Source organism: Myxocyprinus asiaticus, chromosome 20 (assembly GCF_019703515.2).
Source record: "Myxocyprinus asiaticus isolate MX2 ecotype Aquarium Trade chromosome 20, UBuf_Myxa_2, whole genome shotgun sequence".
In the NCBI taxonomy this organism is placed as follows: Eukaryota; Metazoa; Chordata; class Actinopteri; order Cypriniformes; family Catostomidae; genus Myxocyprinus; species Myxocyprinus asiaticus.
Genome location: NC_059363.1, coordinates 9,671,567 through 9,688,661, shown reverse-complemented (window position 1 = coordinate 9,688,661; position 17,095 = coordinate 9,671,567). Strand labels below are relative to the sequence as shown.

Below are 17,095 nucleotides of genomic sequence, written 5' to 3'. Positions count from 1 at the left end.
TGGGTGAGAACAGACCAAAATGTAACTATAAACTTTTTTCACTATAAATCTTGACATCAGCAGTCTCCTTGGCGATCATGATTTCAATCTCAATTACACTTCCTAGTGCCGCCTAATGCTCTTCGCATACATCAAGCCCTAGGAAGTGTAATCGAGCTTAAAATCATGACTGTACCAAGAGACTGCATTGGCAAGATGTACATTAAAAAGGAGTTACATTTTGGTCTGTTCTCACCAAAGAAAAATAGATATTGCCTTCATATATAGTTATCACTTCAGAAGACATGGATTAAACCACTGAAGTGATATGGATTACTTGCTGTCTCTATGTACTTTTTGGTGCTTCAAAGTTTTGGTTACCATTCACTTGCATTGTGTGGACCTACAGAGCTGAGCTAGTCTACTAAAAACCTTTGTGTTCAGCAGAAGAAAGAAAGTCATACACATCTGGGATAGCATGAGGGTGAATAAATGATAAGAGAGCATTTTTGGGTGAACATTCCTTTTACCCTCAGAGACCCAAGCATAGAGACTGATTAGGAAGCCATTAATTAGTCCTATACAAATCTTGATTTAAAAAAAAAAAAATTTGTTTGGGAGTAAATTTTGTGCCACTTCAGAAAACAATGGCAGTCTATGGGAAAATCTACTATGGAAAACTAGCCCTGAGTCCGAAAAAGCATGCTGTCACACAGTGTTGGGGAGTAACGAAATACATGTAACGGGATTAAGTATTTAAAATACAAAATATAAGTAACTGTATTCCACTACAGTTACAATTTAAATCATTGGTATTTAGAATACAGTTACATTCAAAAAGTATTTTGATTACTGAAGAGATTACTTTGCATTTTATTGTCATTTGTTTCATTTAATATTTAGTCCTTTCAGATGGAAAACATTTATACATATAAATGATGCCATCAAAGTGCATTTGACCAGCGGTGAAACACTTTCTTATGATGTGTTACATTCATACGAACAGACAGAGAAGTAAGTCTGAAGTAAGTTTGGAGCAGAAGAAATAGAATTAAACCTTGTGTAAATTATCAGCTTTACACTAAGCTAAAATGCTATTTCTAGCCATTTTACATGCAAGGCACGATCGTATTTTTTTATCAAGAAAATTCACGTTGGATCATAATTTCTTTTTTTCTAGTAAGACCTTTGATATTAGGGCAAAAATCATATTCTTGATAATAACTGTTGTATTGTTTTCCTGTAAAAATATCGAAAAATCCTTAAAACAAGATCAATTTGATTTATCTTGTTTTAGAAACATAATCATAAGATATTTAGGTTTTTCAGAGAATATATTTTTACCATGTGTATTTTGTCTTACTGTACTGGCAGTTTTTATAGTCAAAACAAGTGAAAAAAATCTACCAGTGCTGAAGAAGTAATCCAAAGTATTTAGGATACGTTACTGACCTTGAGTAATCTAACAGAATACGTTACAAATGACATTTTACAGCATGTATTCTGTAATCTGTAGTGGAATACATTTCAAAAGTAACCCTCCCATCCCTGCTGTAACAGTATGTACTGTATTTGATGAATGACGCACTTCTCAGCCGGTAGAACAGTACGTTCTTTAGGTATGCATGCAAGTAGTATGAATAGATTTTGGACATACTTCATCCAGGTACGTCGGCATTGTCGCGTGACATAATATATGACGTAATAACAACAATTGCGAAAATAATCTACTCAGGCTTTGTGAAACAAGCACCATTTAAGCACAAGGGACATCTTTCTCGGTATATACACCAATCAGCCACAATATTAAAACCACCTGCCTAATACTGTGTAGGTCCCCCTCGTGCTGCCAAAACAGCTCCAACCAGCATCTCAGAATAGCATTCTGAGATGCTGTTCTTCTCACCACAATTGTACAGAGCGGTTATCTGATTTACCGTAGACTTTGTCAGTTCGAACCAGTCTGGCCATTCTCTGTTGACCTCTCATCAACAAGGCATTTCCAACAATCTTTCCACGGTCCAAATCACTGAGATAACATTTTTTCCCCATTCTGATGGTTGATGTGAACATTAACTGAAGCTCCTGACCCGTATCTGCATGATTTTATACTTATTACTGCACTGCTGCCACACGATTGGCTGATTAGATAATCGCATAGATGATTGTTGGTGCCAGATGGGCTAGTTTGAGTATTTCTGTAACTGCTGATCTCCTGGGATTTTCACACACAACAGTCTCTAGAATTTACTCCGAATGGTGCCAAAAACAAAAAACATCCAGTGACATCCAATGTCTTGTTGATAAGAGAGGTCAACGGAGAATGGCCAGACTGGTTCGAACTGACAAAGTCTACAGTAACTCAGATAACTGTTCTGTACAATTGTGGTGAGAAGAATAGCATCTCAGAATACTATTCTGAGATGCGTGTTGGCGCTGTTTTGGTGGCACAAGGGGGACCTACACAATATTAGGCAGGTGGTTTTAATATTGTGGCTGATTAGGGCGTATATAACTTACAGTTGAAAAGAGCCATATGACTCATGGTTCTCCACCGTTCTTTTAAATCTAGCATTTTGAAAGTGATGTCTCCTCAGCTCCTGATGGATTATGGGATCGAAAAGTGCCCAGTTGAGCCACACTACAAAATCTCACCCAAATAGTGGGTCATCTGGGTATTTCTCGCTTACTGCTTCATGAATATTGATGATTCGGACATACTACTTCAGCATGCTGTTTTTGGCATACTATATAGTATGGAAGTATGGATATTCAGACGCAGCGATAGTTAGTCAGCCACAATACCTCTGTTACTATAATAAATCTGTTGTAACAGAGTATCACCCATGTAATAAAATAAAAATAAACAAAATAATAAAAAGATTCTGAAAACTTCTCAGAAGTTTTAAGTAAATCACACAAATACATTTATAATAGTTTAAAAACGATTTATTACACGGCTCTCTGGAATACTAGATTCTGATTGGTAAATGGCACCACCCAGCGGTCAGATGTTGCTCTGTAACAACTGCACATCCGGGGATTAAGACGGATCAGACCGCTCATCCGGGTTCTGCAAGCCGTCTCTCCTGCTTCTCGGATCACTGCGCAAACTCTACAAGTAAGCTAATAAAATAATCTCAACTCAAATCACCATTTCATGTGCATTTATTTATCTATTTGCCAAGTAGTCTTGTAATAGGCTGAATAATGAGCAGTCAAACGGTCATTTTCACAAAATAAACACCAACAGAACTCCGACGTAAACCGGAGGTTGATTTCAGCTGTTCAGCTATTTCTTTCTTCTCAAATTACAGAATTTCAACACAAATTAATATTTCATGTCCATGTATATCTTTATTTGGTTAATAGTCGTGTAATAAGAGGGATAATGTACAGTCAGCCGGTTGTTATAATAAACCGGCTTCAGAGTGATACTAGATCCCTCTGCTTCGCATCAGGGTCCTGATCACACTGTCGGGGTTTATTGTGCAACAACAACTGGTTGTCTGTACATGATCCCTTACTTAATAACCAACTGTAGTAAAAATAGTTTGGTAGAATCTGTAGTAACAATTGTAAAACTATGGTAACTTGGTATTAGACACCACTGGCATAAAAAACAACAACAACAAATGACAGAAAGATTCTAAAAACATTTTACACTATTTAAAAGAAAACCCCATTCAATATTATAATGTCTTTGTAGAAATAACAAATAGTAGTAATCATGATAGCTTGCCATAAACTGTCATAACCATTGTACATTTTTGTAATAGCTAAGTGTCTTACTCACAGTGCTGGTAGTCAATGAATCACTCCTGAAAGGGTTTTCTATATTTACCACCACTACACTACTGACTCCACCCAACAGCAGAGTGTTTTTATTCAAACCCTGTGCATTTGCTACACAGCATAACTGTTCTTAGATGGCACCAAAATGAATTTCTTGCGGCTACAGGTGTTCTTTCAAAACAAGAGAGAGAATAGCTGAGCTATGTGAGCCCCCTTTTTCTTTTTACAGAGGGCACAAAATAAATAAATAAATAAATAAATAAATAAATAAATATAAAGATTATGAGCCACTTTCCTGAATGAGTCATATCTGCCTCAGCATTCCCTTCTTTGGCATTCCCCTTGCTTTATAACCCTTTTCATGTATAAATACACAAACAATACCATTCAGAACACCGTAAATCCTACACTACAATACAATGTACAACGGATTACATATGAATACTAAATAAAGGGAAGCATACAGCAAATTATACAGTACTTTCAAATACATGGCATAGTTAAATTGTCTTTTGTACTCAGATGGTAAAGAACATACACCCCTATAATAAAACCGTTGGCTTCATCTGTCCAAACATAAACACAGTTCAACGTGGCAATTCACAACCAAAACAAAGCTACTCCCTCCACAAGATTACACACCGATTTGCATGTCATTTGGGGCAGCTGAAGATATTGGCTGCTCTGTTTGTTTCTGTGAACACCATAAATGTAATCTTTAAGTTACATATAATTCCGTGTAACAACAAAATTGACATTATACAGGATTATAGCCTCGGCTAGACCATGCAAACACAATAAAGTGCATTGAATCCTATCGTATTGTACTTTACACACTGTAAACTTTATGTTCAGAAAGTGTCACAGAAATGCAATGCTGCTACATAGAGAGAGCTGTGCATTTAGATCTGAGTGTCTCGATAAATATGTTGTACTTACGGATATATGTGCATCTATTGCGAGTACTTTTTGATAAGAAATGACCTTAGTTGTCTTCGAGCTACAAAGTTACAGTGAGACGTCAGGAAGTGAATGCAGGCCTGTCAGTTGAATGGGCTGGTCGAGGAGGAAATCAAGCAGGCAGAAGCAGCATACCCGCTGAGCAACTGATGAGGAGGATCAACGTGAGCCATATCACTGAGCGCGCCATAAATAATTAAAAAATTGCGGGGCGAAATTTTGAATTAACGGTTGATATGATGTAATAGCTAATGGTGCGTTCAAGTCCTCCTGGGAAGTTCGTACTTAGGAGGTACATACGATGTCATGTTCGCTCAAGTGATTTTAGTCTGAAAGAATGGACCCGTTTTGCAATTTTTTTTTTATATTTATTTCTCTCTTTTTCTCATACTGGCGAAGCTAAGAAGCGTTTTCATCACCAATGCAACAAAATGAAGTGAAAGCCGCACATTAGGTGTGTAATTAATGCTTTTTCTATCTAGTTTATCATCTCATGCAGCTACATATAATGATGGGATGTGTAGTTTTATTGCACAAGCCTGTCGCTGCATAAACCAGCTAAAATGAGTCTTATTTTATGGAAAGCTTTATTGTTATTCTTCATTAACAGTACAAAAATGCATACAGACTCCTTGAACTGCACGGTCAAAATCCACAAGCAAAACAGAATTATTACCAATAACAATTTGCTGCCACAATGATTCTTAAATTGACATGCCCCAACTCGGAAAGTCAGGTCTCAAAGAAAGTGAGGGTCTCAGAGTTTCCTACTCGTAATTACGACTCTGTGGTGGCGTTCATGTGCGCCCAACTCATAAATACGATCATTCCGACATGACTTGAATGCACCAAGGCAACGTTTTCACAGTCTTGTTTAAGCTTGACAACCATATTTACATACAGGCGTGAGCAAGGGCGAAGATTTGACTTGAACATTGGGGGGGTTGCAGCATGAAGCATTTACATTGATCATGGTATAAATATTGGGGGGGTTGTATTTGCTTGTTTTGTTGGAATCTATGCCCCTTAGTGTGAGTCTCGAAATGGAACTAGCAGTTGTGATTTTTGTGGGGATTGATTAGGGGTCGGAATTCTGGTCTAAATTTCATCAGCATCAAAGATTAACACTCATAGGATAGACAGAATATAAAATAATGATTTTCAATAAACGTACCCTTAGTATATAAACATATCCCCCAAAATTATTAAAGTATTTCACATTTACCACTTGCCATCTAAACTCAGTTAATAAATCTCACATAATTTTCTGGAGTTAATAAAGTCCTGAAGTAACGTTATACTGCTTTAATAACAGATATTGGGATAAAACAAAAGGGAGAACACACTCATTGCTCTTTACAGGTGTAACGCTGAGTACGTGGAGAGGAAGAGACACAGGAGTAATAATTTAAATATTTTAATAACAAACGCTGGAATGGAACACACAATAAAACTTAACATCATAACATAACACAACGTAACACTTCAAGGACTGACAATTGAATGAACAAAACTAGAGGGTATCTATACACAAGGAACTAATGAGGGAATGGAAGGCAGGTGTGGATGATGAACAAATGGAAGTGATGAGGGCAGTGAACTATGGGAGATGTAGTCCAGGGGAAAACTTCAAAATAAGAGTCCTTGAAGAACATGAGGGGGACAGACTGTGACATTCTTCTCCCCCCCTTTAAAGGGTGACTCCTGGCGCCCAAAGACGGATGAGGGTAGGGTGATGCAGAAGGTGAAGGAGGATCCAAGGAGGACGATCCGGGGGCCTGGGGGGCGGTTTCAGGGCTGGGATTGGATCCGGAGGCCTGGGAGGCGGCCACAGGGCAGGGACTGGGTCAGGAGGCCTGGGAGGCGGTCACAGGGCAGGTACTGGGTCAGGAGGCCAAACCACTGGAGGAGGAGACTCTGGGGAAGCGGGCAGAGACGTGGAAAAGTTTGAGGGAGGAGTTAGGAGAGGCTCGACGAAGGCAGGCAGAGCCGTGTGAGGCAGAGCCAGGGAACTTGGTGCCCGGAGAGTAGCCAGTGGCTCAAAGGGCCAAGGTGGAGCCTGGGGCTTGGAGGACCGAGGCAGTGCCGAAGGCTCGGAGGTCCGAGGCGGAGCTGGGGGAATCGGAGGACTGAGGCGGAGCCAGTGGGACTGAGGACCAAGGCGGAGCTGGAAGGGAGGACCCTGGTAGAGCCGAAGGTGGAGCCAGGTGACTGACGGACCAAGGCGGAGCTGGAGGGACGAGGGACCCCCGTGACACCGATAGGCTGACGGCCCACGGTGGACAGGAGGGGACGTAGAGCCAAGGTGTTGATGAGGGCTCAGAGGGCCAAGGCAGAGTTGGAGGGTCAAGAGATCCCCTTGCCTGTGAAATCTCAGGGGTCGATGTTCAAGGAGGAGGCATCTTGAGTGGAGCCAGCGGAGAAGGAAGGGTCAGGGTACTGGATGGAACCAGAGTGTCCATTAAGCTGGCTGGAACCATCTGATGATGAAGGGTAGTCAGGGTGGGAACCAGGGTGGGGAGCAATTCCAGGTCTGTTAACCTGGTGAGAACTGGTCTCAGGGGCGGTCGAGGCTACAGGCACTGGCTCTGGGACGGTTGAGGCTACAGGCACTGGCTCTGGGACGGTCGAGGCTACAGGCACTGGCTCTGGGACGGTCGAGGCTACAGGCACTGGCTCTGGGACGGTCGAGGCTACAGGCACTGGCTCTGGGACGGTCGAGGCTACAGGCACTGGCTCTGGGACGGTCGAGGCTACAGGCGTGGGCGCTGGCTCATTGACCATGGCAGGCTTGGAAGGAGGAGCCGTGGAAGGCATAGAGCAAGCTGGGAGAGGAGTAACCGTGGTAATAGAAGATAGCAAGGGATAATGGATGTTCAGTGTAGCTAGAATATAATCAGCTAGGGAAAGATTCTCCACCTCCGGAAGCGCTGTAGGTCGGTGATAGTTTAAACCCATACCGTAAATGGACTTGAGGTACATATCTGATATGGTGGTTGTTTCAGTGAGTTGGAAGAACTTGGTGGAATATTCCAAGAGGGGAAGATCCTGCCTGAACAGTTCCATGAAAACCCCTGTTAGCTCCATGCTCAATGATGTGCTCGTCGAGGTCTGGCTTTCTATGAGAGAGAGAGAGAGAGATCACTGGAGTAGAGGAGGACGTTAGGATGAGCAAGTAAGCGAATCCGTATTCGTAACACTGGGTACGTGGAGAGGAAGAGACGCAGGAGTAGATAATTTAAATCTTTTAATAACAATCGCTGGATGGAACAAACGCTGGAGTGGAACAAACGCTGGAGTGGATCAAACGCTAAAACTTAACATCATAACACAATGTAACACTTCAAGGACTGACAATTGAATGAACAAAATTAGAGGGTATATATACACAAGGAACTAATGAGAGAATGGAAGGCAGGTGTGGATGATGATGAACAGATGGAAGTGATGAGGGCAGTGAAATATGGGAGATGTAGTCTGGGGGAAAACTTCAAAATAAGAGTCCTTGAAAAATGTGAGGGAGACAGACAACAGGGTTCCCAAAACCTAAAATAATATCAAAAGTCTATGATTAATATAATGAATTTTGTAGTTTTTCTCTATTCTAAATATTTCATGAGCTTGAAAATGCTCATAGAGTAACTTGCAATCCATAATGGTGTCTCATTTGTTAGTGAAACGTTCTTTTGAGTCCATTCTTTTGAATTAGGTGGGAACCCTAGCTGTAATAAACCAGCTGAAAATGAATGTAATCACAAACTAAGGCTTGAATAAAAATAATCTGCACAAATAATTTAAATTTCAGGTCTGCTTCTCCGCTAAACTCCGGTCAAATCAAATCTGTGTTGCATTACATCTGGTTAACCCATCAGTGACTTAAAAACACTGGATGTATTTACTTTTACCTGTAATATTCTCCTTTTATATTTCCCAGTTGTCATTATTGCTGTGACTGAGGAAATGAACTGGGCTGCTCTGTCACCCACAGACCCAGTTTAAATGAAAAACGTGTATCCACCTTTTTCCTACATCCTGTGATGCTTAGCGAGAAATATGGGCGTTACTTCCGTTGTCAAGTAAACACAGCTGTTGTTGCAGTGTACCTCCATTCATTCTTTTGTTGTGGTGTTGGGATTTTGAGGAGAGCGTGTATAATTTCATATGGACATACATCAATCACTATATCAGTGTGTTACTGAATGATAATTAACTGCAAAAAAGTCATAAAGACAGAGAAAGTGCAAACAAAACCGGTACAATGTTTCTCCCAGATGCAGCTGAGATTTAATCCAAGCACAAACGCAACATTTTGAGCAAAATGAATGGTTGTTTTAGTGGAGTACCTGTGTTAGTTCAGTTTCAGATGTGTGTGCTTGTCATCTTGTCACCCTACATGTTCAAATCAGACAGACACACCAAGGAAGAGCTGTGAAGTTCTCAAACTTGGATATGTAATTGCTTTTTCAAATTTTCTGATCGGACGGTTATTTCCTTTTAAATCTGCCCATAAGTTTAAACATTTCTTTGGCGGGTGATTGACTGGTGAGAGGTGGTGCTTTGCTGCTGTCTGGGTCGCATCATGATGCTGTTTTAAACCTAAAATGCGATGTGGTTTTTAACTTTCTCTGTATGTGTTTTTTTGTGATCCAACCACAAAACATTTTGCACCCCATTTATAACTGTATTTAGCGCTGACCTTTGCGATCAGATCATCTGAAACATGTCTTATAACCAGCTGTCAACAGGGTCTTAAAATGACTGCAGCCAGAGCTAGGGAATGCTGTAGAAGGACTTCTGGCGGAATTCCGACCCACATTCATTTCCCCAGTAAGACCCCAGGAAAAGGTGGATACGTGCATATTCGCGAGACTGCGAGTGTGGAATTCCACCATCGTGCAGGTCAGATAACACTTCCACTGATGTGGAGCGCTGTTTAAACAGTAGATGAGGTTATTTGGTAGCAGCTATTAGTAGTGGATCGCAGTTTATTGTGCTCTGGGAGCACAACCTGTGACTTCCCATATTTATAAGCGACTTCTTGAAAAAACAAGCCCAAAGCCGCTTATAATAACGGTCATGGCAACACTGTTTAAAATTAGACCTAGGACCTTTATACAGCTTTATACAGTGCATGCACACAGTAGCACCATCTATAGATAATTTCAAGGACATAACAATAATAAAGGAACTGGAATGCTACTGCATGTCTTACCCTGAAGCATTTATGGTAGCAGCATTTTTATAACTCAGAACTGTCGAAATGAAATGACTAGCAGCGCATACTTTCAGAGTCTAGCTAAAATAGAACAAACAAGATATATGCAAAACTGAAACTGCTAAACAATTCAGTGTCATTACTGGATCCTTTAAATAAGACTCTGAGTCAACAAACTTTCTCAAAGAACATCAATACTGAGCACGTCTACGCAAGAGAGGAGGCAAACATGTATAGTAGATGCTCACAATTATTTCCTCAGTGGAAAGGTCAGGAAAATTGGATCGCTCCTTTTATAATCAATGAAGCTTTTAGTTCAGACAAAAATTTTAATTCTCACATGATTTACTCACCCTCATGACATCCCAGATGTGTATGACTTTATTTCTTCTACAGAACAAAAATTAAGATATTTAGAAGAATATTTCAGCTCTGTAGGTCCTCACAATGCAAGTGAATGGGTGCCAACATTTTTAAACACCAATCCACATAAAGGGACCATAAAAGTAATCCATATGACTCCAGTGGTTAAATTCATGTGTTCAGACATGATATGATAGGTGTGGGTGAGAAACAGATCAATATTTAAGTAATTTTTTGTCATAAATTCTCCTCTCTGCCCATTAGGTGGCAGTATGCAAGAAGGATGTAAATCACCAAAAACAGAAGAAGAAGAATGAGAAAGTAAAATAAAAATATTTGGGGACCCCCGCAAAGTCTATGTTTTATTTCTTATGAGGGGTCCCTAATGCCTTATGGGGGGTCCCAGATACCCCCAGTCCCCCCTCAATTCGAGCTCTGCTTTTAGAGCCCTAAAGAAATACTCTGACCATCAAACTATACCTATCAAACATACTATTATTTGGCATAACTGTCATTCTCCAACCAGAGGTAAGATGCGTGCTACAGTTATAAGTACTGCATGCATCCACTCGTCTCACTCCAATGCTGCATTTGTGGTACAAAAAAACTTTAATTTCCATTAGTTCCAGGCATGCAGGTAGCATCCAGCCACTGAACATGGTCCAAATTTTAATAATATAACTGAAAAATAGTATTCCTATCTCGTTGAACCAATTTGTAATAATGACATTCTATTACAATCGTATTAATGTTAGTAACATTAGTCGTGTTAAAGTCATATCAGAATCAGAATCAGAATGAGCTTTATTGCCAAGTATGCATACACATACAAGGATTTGTCTTGGTGACAGGAGCTCCCAGTGTACAACCATACAAAAACAATACAACAACAGCAGCAAGACATAGATAATAATAAAAAATAAAAAATAATTATACACATATGTACAGACACACATACATACATACACACATACACATGGGTAGTGCAAATCTAATACAATCTGTTATGTACAGTGTAAATACAAATCTATTATGTACAGAAATGTTTTTTTTTTTGTTTGTTTTTTTTTTTTCAGAGGAATGAAATGGCAGAAGAGGTTGGATGTGTTGGATAAATATAAGAAAGACTAAACTGTGTATTGCACATAGTTATTGCTCAATGGGGCAATTTAACTGTTCATGAGATGGATAGTCTGAGGGAAAAAACTGTTCCTGTGCCTGACAGTTCTGGTGCTCAGAGCTCTGAAGCATCGGCCAGAAGGCAACAGTTCAAAAAGGTAGTGGGCAGGGTGAGTGGGGTCCAGAGTGATTTTTCCAGCCTTTATCCTCACTCTGGAAATGTATAGTTCTTGAAGGGGGGGCAGGGGGCAACCAATAATCCTCTCAGCAGTCCAAACTGTCCTTTGTAGTCTTCTGATGTCTGATTTCGTAGCTGAACCAAACCAGACAGTTATTGAAGTGCAGAGGACAGACTCAATGACTGCTGAGTAGAACTGTATCAGCAGCGCCTGTGGCAGGTTGAATTTCCTCAGCTGGTGAAGGAAGTACAACCTCTGCTGGGCCTTTTTCACAATGGAGTCAATGTGGGTCTCCCAATTCAGGTCCTGTGAGATGGTAGTGCCCAGGAACCTGAATGACTCCACTTCTGCCACAGTTCTGTTTAGAATGGTGAGGGGGGTCAGTTTTGGGGTGTTCCTCCTAAAGTCCACAGTCATCTCCACCGTTTTGAGCATGTTCAGCTCAAGGTTGTTTTGACTGCACCAGACAGCCAGCTGTTTAACCTCCCTTCTGTATGCAGACTCATCGTCATCTCGGATGAGGCTGATGACAGTGGTGTCATCTGCAAACTTCAGGAGCTTGACAGAGGGGTCCTTGGCGATGCAGTCATTGGTGTAGAGGGAGAAGAGTAGTGGGGAGAGCACACCTCCCTGGGTGGCACCAGTGCTGATTGTACAGGTGCTGGAAGTGAGTTTCCCCGTCTCACAAGCTGCTGCCTGTCCATCAGAAAGCTGGTAATCCACTGACAGATAGACAAGGGAACAGAGAGTTGGTGTAATTTATTCTGGAGTATAGCTGGGATGATGGTGTTGAAAGCCGAACTGAAGTCCACAAAATGTATCCTTGCATATGTCCCTGGTCTGTCCAGATGTTGCAGGATATGATGCAATCCCATGTTGACTGCATCATCCACAGACCTGTTTGCTCGATAAGCAAATTGAAGGGGATCTAGAAAGGGTCCAGTGATGTTCTTCAGGTGGGCCAACACCAGTCTCTCAAATGATTTCATGACCACAGACGTCAGGGGACAGGTCTGTAGTCATTAAGTCCTGTGATTTTTGGTTTCTTTGGGATGGGGATGATAGTGGAATGTTTAAAACAGCATGGGACTTCACACTGCTCCAGTGATCTATTGAAGATCTGTGTGAAGATGGGGGCCAGCTGGTTAGCACAGGATCTACGCCATCTGGGCCCTTTGCTTTCCTTATCCTTTGCTGTCGAAAGACACGGCTCACATCATCTTCACAGATCTTAAGTGCAGGTTGAGTAGCAGGAGGGGGGAGGAGGGGGGTTGCAGGAGGTGTTGGTGTTTGTGTGAAGTGAAGGTCAGAGTGGGTGTGGGGTGTGAGATTGGGCCTTTCAAATCTACAGTACATTCAGGTCGTCAGCCAGTTGTTGGTCCACCACAGGGTTGGGGGCAGGAGTCCTGTAATTCGTAAGTTGTTTCATGCCACTCCACACTGATGCAGGGTCGTTAGCTGAAAACTTGTTTTTCAGCTTCTCAGAGTATCTTCTTTTAGCCAATCTGATTCCCTTATTCAGTGTGTTTCTGGCCTGATTGTACAAGACTTCATCCCCAACTCTGTAAGCATCCTCTTTGGCCTGACGAAGCTGCCTGAGTTCCGCTGTAAACCATGGTTTGTCGTTGTTAAATGTTAAATAAGTCCTAGTAGGAATGCACATATCCTCACAAAAACTGATATATGATGTAACAGTATCTGTGAGCTGGTCCAGATTGGTGTCTGCAGCCTCAAAAACACTCCAATCAGTGCAGTCAAAGCAGGCTTGTAGTTCCAGCTCTGCTTCGTTGGTCCATATCTTTACAGTCATTAATACAGTCTTAGCAGATTTTATTTCTGTCTGTAGGTTGGAAGAAGATGAACCAGACAGTGATCAGATAGTCCCAAAGCTGCTCTAGGAACAGAGTGATATGCATCCTTTATTGTTGTGTAGCAGTGATCCAGTATATTTCTGTCTCTGGTTGGGCATGTAATCTGCTGTTTGTATTTGGGCAGTTCACATGTGAGGTTTGCTTTGTTAAAATCCCCAAGAATAATAATAACTGAGTCCGGGTATTGTTGTTCCGTGTCTGTGATTTGATCAGTCAGCTGTTGCAGCGCTGTGTTCAAACGCGTTTGGCGCGATATAAGCACTCACCAGAATAAACGAGGAAAACTCCCGCGGCGAGTAGAAAGGCTTACAGTTAATAAAAAGCGCTTCCAAATTAGGACAGCACATCTTCTTTAACATCGTTACATCTGTACACTAACTTTCATTGATGTAAAAGCATGTTCCACCGCCTCTCGTTTTCCCTGTTAACTCCTTGATGCGATCCGCTCTGAACAGCTCAAAGCCCGGCAGATGTAACGCGCTGTCCGGAATGGGTTCACTCAGCCAGGTTTCTGTGAAGCACAAGGCAGCAGAGTTTGAAAAGTCCTTGTTTGTGCGGGCTCCACACCGAGGCGGCCATCCGCGGCGCCATCATGATGTACCAGGTGAATAAAGTGCCCCCGCTGTTGTTTTGAGTGACTTTCACAACTATCTGGAAATGCTCAAGGAACAAAGACATCTATTCCTTAAACCGACGAACAGTTCCTGAACAAAACATCCAAGTATGTTCACGTAAGGTTTTCCATAGACCTTATTTTATTAATATATTGAAAAACCCTATTATAAAAACCCACAGGAAATTCCAGAGGGAACCCATGGCGAATTAGCCTTCCAGGTTTGCCTACAAATTGAGGTCATGGCTAAATAGCTGTATCAGTGCAAACAATTCCAGGCGCATGTGCATTCTTCATGTTCAGATTACAAAAAATGGGGCCGCATGCATTCAGTGCTCAAGCTCTTGTGCGTCATCCCATAACATGTGCACAAATGGTCAAAACACATCATTGCTTTGTGAATTAACTGTTTCCATCACCTTAAAGGAATGTTCCGGGTTCAATACAAGTTAAAGGTGCACTAAGTAATTTTTTCCTCATTAAAAAAGCTATACTCCTTAAGGAATGAATTGTATGAGGGGCCTGTGTAGCTCAGTGAGTATTGATGCTGACTACCACCCCTGGAGTCACAAATTCGAATTAAGGGCGTGCTGAGTGACTCCAGCCAGGTCTTCTAAGCAACCAAATTGGCCCGATTGCTAGGGAGGGTAGAGTCACATGGGGTTAACTCCTTGTGGTCGTGATTAGGGGTTCTCGCTCTCAGTGGTACGCGTGGTAAGTTGTGCATGGATTGCGGTGTCATGCACAGCGAGCCACGTGATAAGATGCATGGATTGACTGTCTCAGAAGCGGAGGCTACTGAGACTTGTCCTCCGCCACCCGGATTGAGATGAGTAACCGCGCCACCATGAGGACCTAGTAAGTAGTGGGAATTGGGCATTCTAAAATTGGGAGAAAAGGGGATAAAAGAAAAAAGAAAAGAAAAAAAGAAACGAATTTGTAATTTTGAAACATATGTAGGAAATCATGACCACTCACATTAAAAGAAAGACTCCAGTCATATCAGTAACCTTATAAAAGCTGTTTTATTCTACATGGAGAGGGTCTGCACATGGAGGCTGCCAAATTAGATTCACATGACCAGCCAAATACTACTCGCTTCATCTCAGTAACCATCCTGTTATTTGACACTTTCACTCAGTGATTAAAGTAATCATGGCTGACTGTGAATTGTGAATTTTTACACTGGCATCAGTAACTGAAAACTATTGTGTTTGAATGTTGCTGCATCCAGGCCACTAGGTGTCAGTGTAAGTCTAAGACAACATGAACAAGAACTTAGTGCACCTTTAAGCTCAATTGACAGCATTTGTGGCATAATGTTGATTATCACAAAAATTCATTTCGACTTGTTCCTCCTGTTCTTTAAAAGAAAAAAAAGCAAGGTTTTTTTCTGGGTTACAGTGAGGCACTTATAATGGAAGTGAATGGGGCCAATTTTTGAACGTTAAAATACTTTTTCAAAAGCATAGCCACAAGACATAAACAATATGCATGTAAACATGATTTTAGTGTGATAAAACCACTTACAAACTTTTTTCTGTGTAAAGTTATAACCAATTTTACAAGTTCGTTTCCATGACGATGTAATGTCAACAAACCTTAAAACGACTGTAAAAATTACAATTTAAACAACTTTACAGCTCAAATAATACACAAGTTTTAACAGAAGAATTAATGCAAGTGCTTTTATAAAATTATTAGCTTCACATTTCTGTTTAAACCCTCATTAAATTAGCCACATTAACTTTCATTGTTCCCATTCACTTCCATTGTAAGTGCCTCACTGTAACCTCGATTTTTGCCTTTTTTTAAAGAAAAGGAGTAACGAGTCATAATGCATTTTCTGTGTTAATCAACATTATGCCACAAACGCTGTTGATTGAGCTTAACTTGTATTGAACACGGAACATTCCTTTTTTACTTATGGAAAACTCTAGAAAATTAGAATAAAATTAGAATATAGAATTTTGGGAGTATATGTGCATTTCAAGTGTTTCCATTCAGGTTTTTTTAAGCATGACCACCATAACACTGTGAAGTCTCATCTTAGTTGATACAATTTTATTTAATAAACTAGTAAGACTGAGACGAGTTCGCGACAAATGTTAATTAACGATTAATGGACACCGGCTTCAAAAAGAAAGAAAAAAACTTAATGCAGAGCGCAGTATTTGTAATATAAAATATGTAACCATATGAAGTGATTACAGTGTGTTTTATGCATATAAAATGAAATATGCTTTTTCCACCACTGAAGTTAAGCCAGGATGTGCTGTTAGGAGTGATGACGTAAATAATCAAGGCATAAGATTTCATTGGATGATATTGTAGGTTAATTTTATTGGATGAAGAGGCCATCCTCAAAGAGAACAGAAACTGTATAAAAAGGCATGTTCTAAAGTGTAATGGTCATGAACCATCTCGGCTTTGTTATTTTTTATAATAATGTCTAGTTTTGGAATCAGAAACTTTGCACCTCCTAGAAGTTTTTGACTCGACTACGCTTCGATTGCGGTTTTGAAGAATTTACCACGACACTAATAGGACCTGAAAAATATGTCAATTTTTTTTTTTTTGTTAAGAACATTCTAGTGATCATATCTGATTAATTTAAAAGTGAAAATGATGCTATTTTGAAAACTAATGGCAGATAAAGTTGTGGGATGTGTTTTGTCCCATGTTTGTGCCCTTTTCATTTGTTGAACAATAATCCCATTTACCTGTAGCCTGTTCATCTGTACTTCTTTTTTAAAATACAACATATGTGTAGGCCTATATTTTTTTTACAAACATGTTTTATTACAGTGCACCTTTTTCTGGTCAATACATTGTACATTCTTAACTTTTCAACAATTAAAAAAACATCAGTGTCTGTGATGGTTTGGTTATCTTTCAAATAAGTATAAACAAGAACTTTAAGCACATGTACAGTTCACAGCATTTTCATTTACAGTGACAAATATTTTAAAATTTTGTATGTAATACCTCTATGTGTACT

At 40.4% G+C, this 17,095-nt stretch overlaps 1 protein-coding gene across 1 annotated transcript in view; it reads right to left on the bottom strand.

Moving 5' to 3' along the window:
• The window catches only part of LOC127411480 (nesprin-3-like), a 44,077-nt gene extending 39,227 nt beyond the window's left edge, over positions 1 to 4,850 (bottom strand). Inside the window, exon 1 of the mRNA XM_051647079.1 lies at positions 4,714 to 4,850. The gene's annotated coding sequence lies outside the window, so the exon portion shown is untranslated. The remainder of the gene's footprint in view (positions 1 to 4,713) is intronic.
• Positions 4,851 to 17,095: the final 12,245 nt, after the last annotated feature.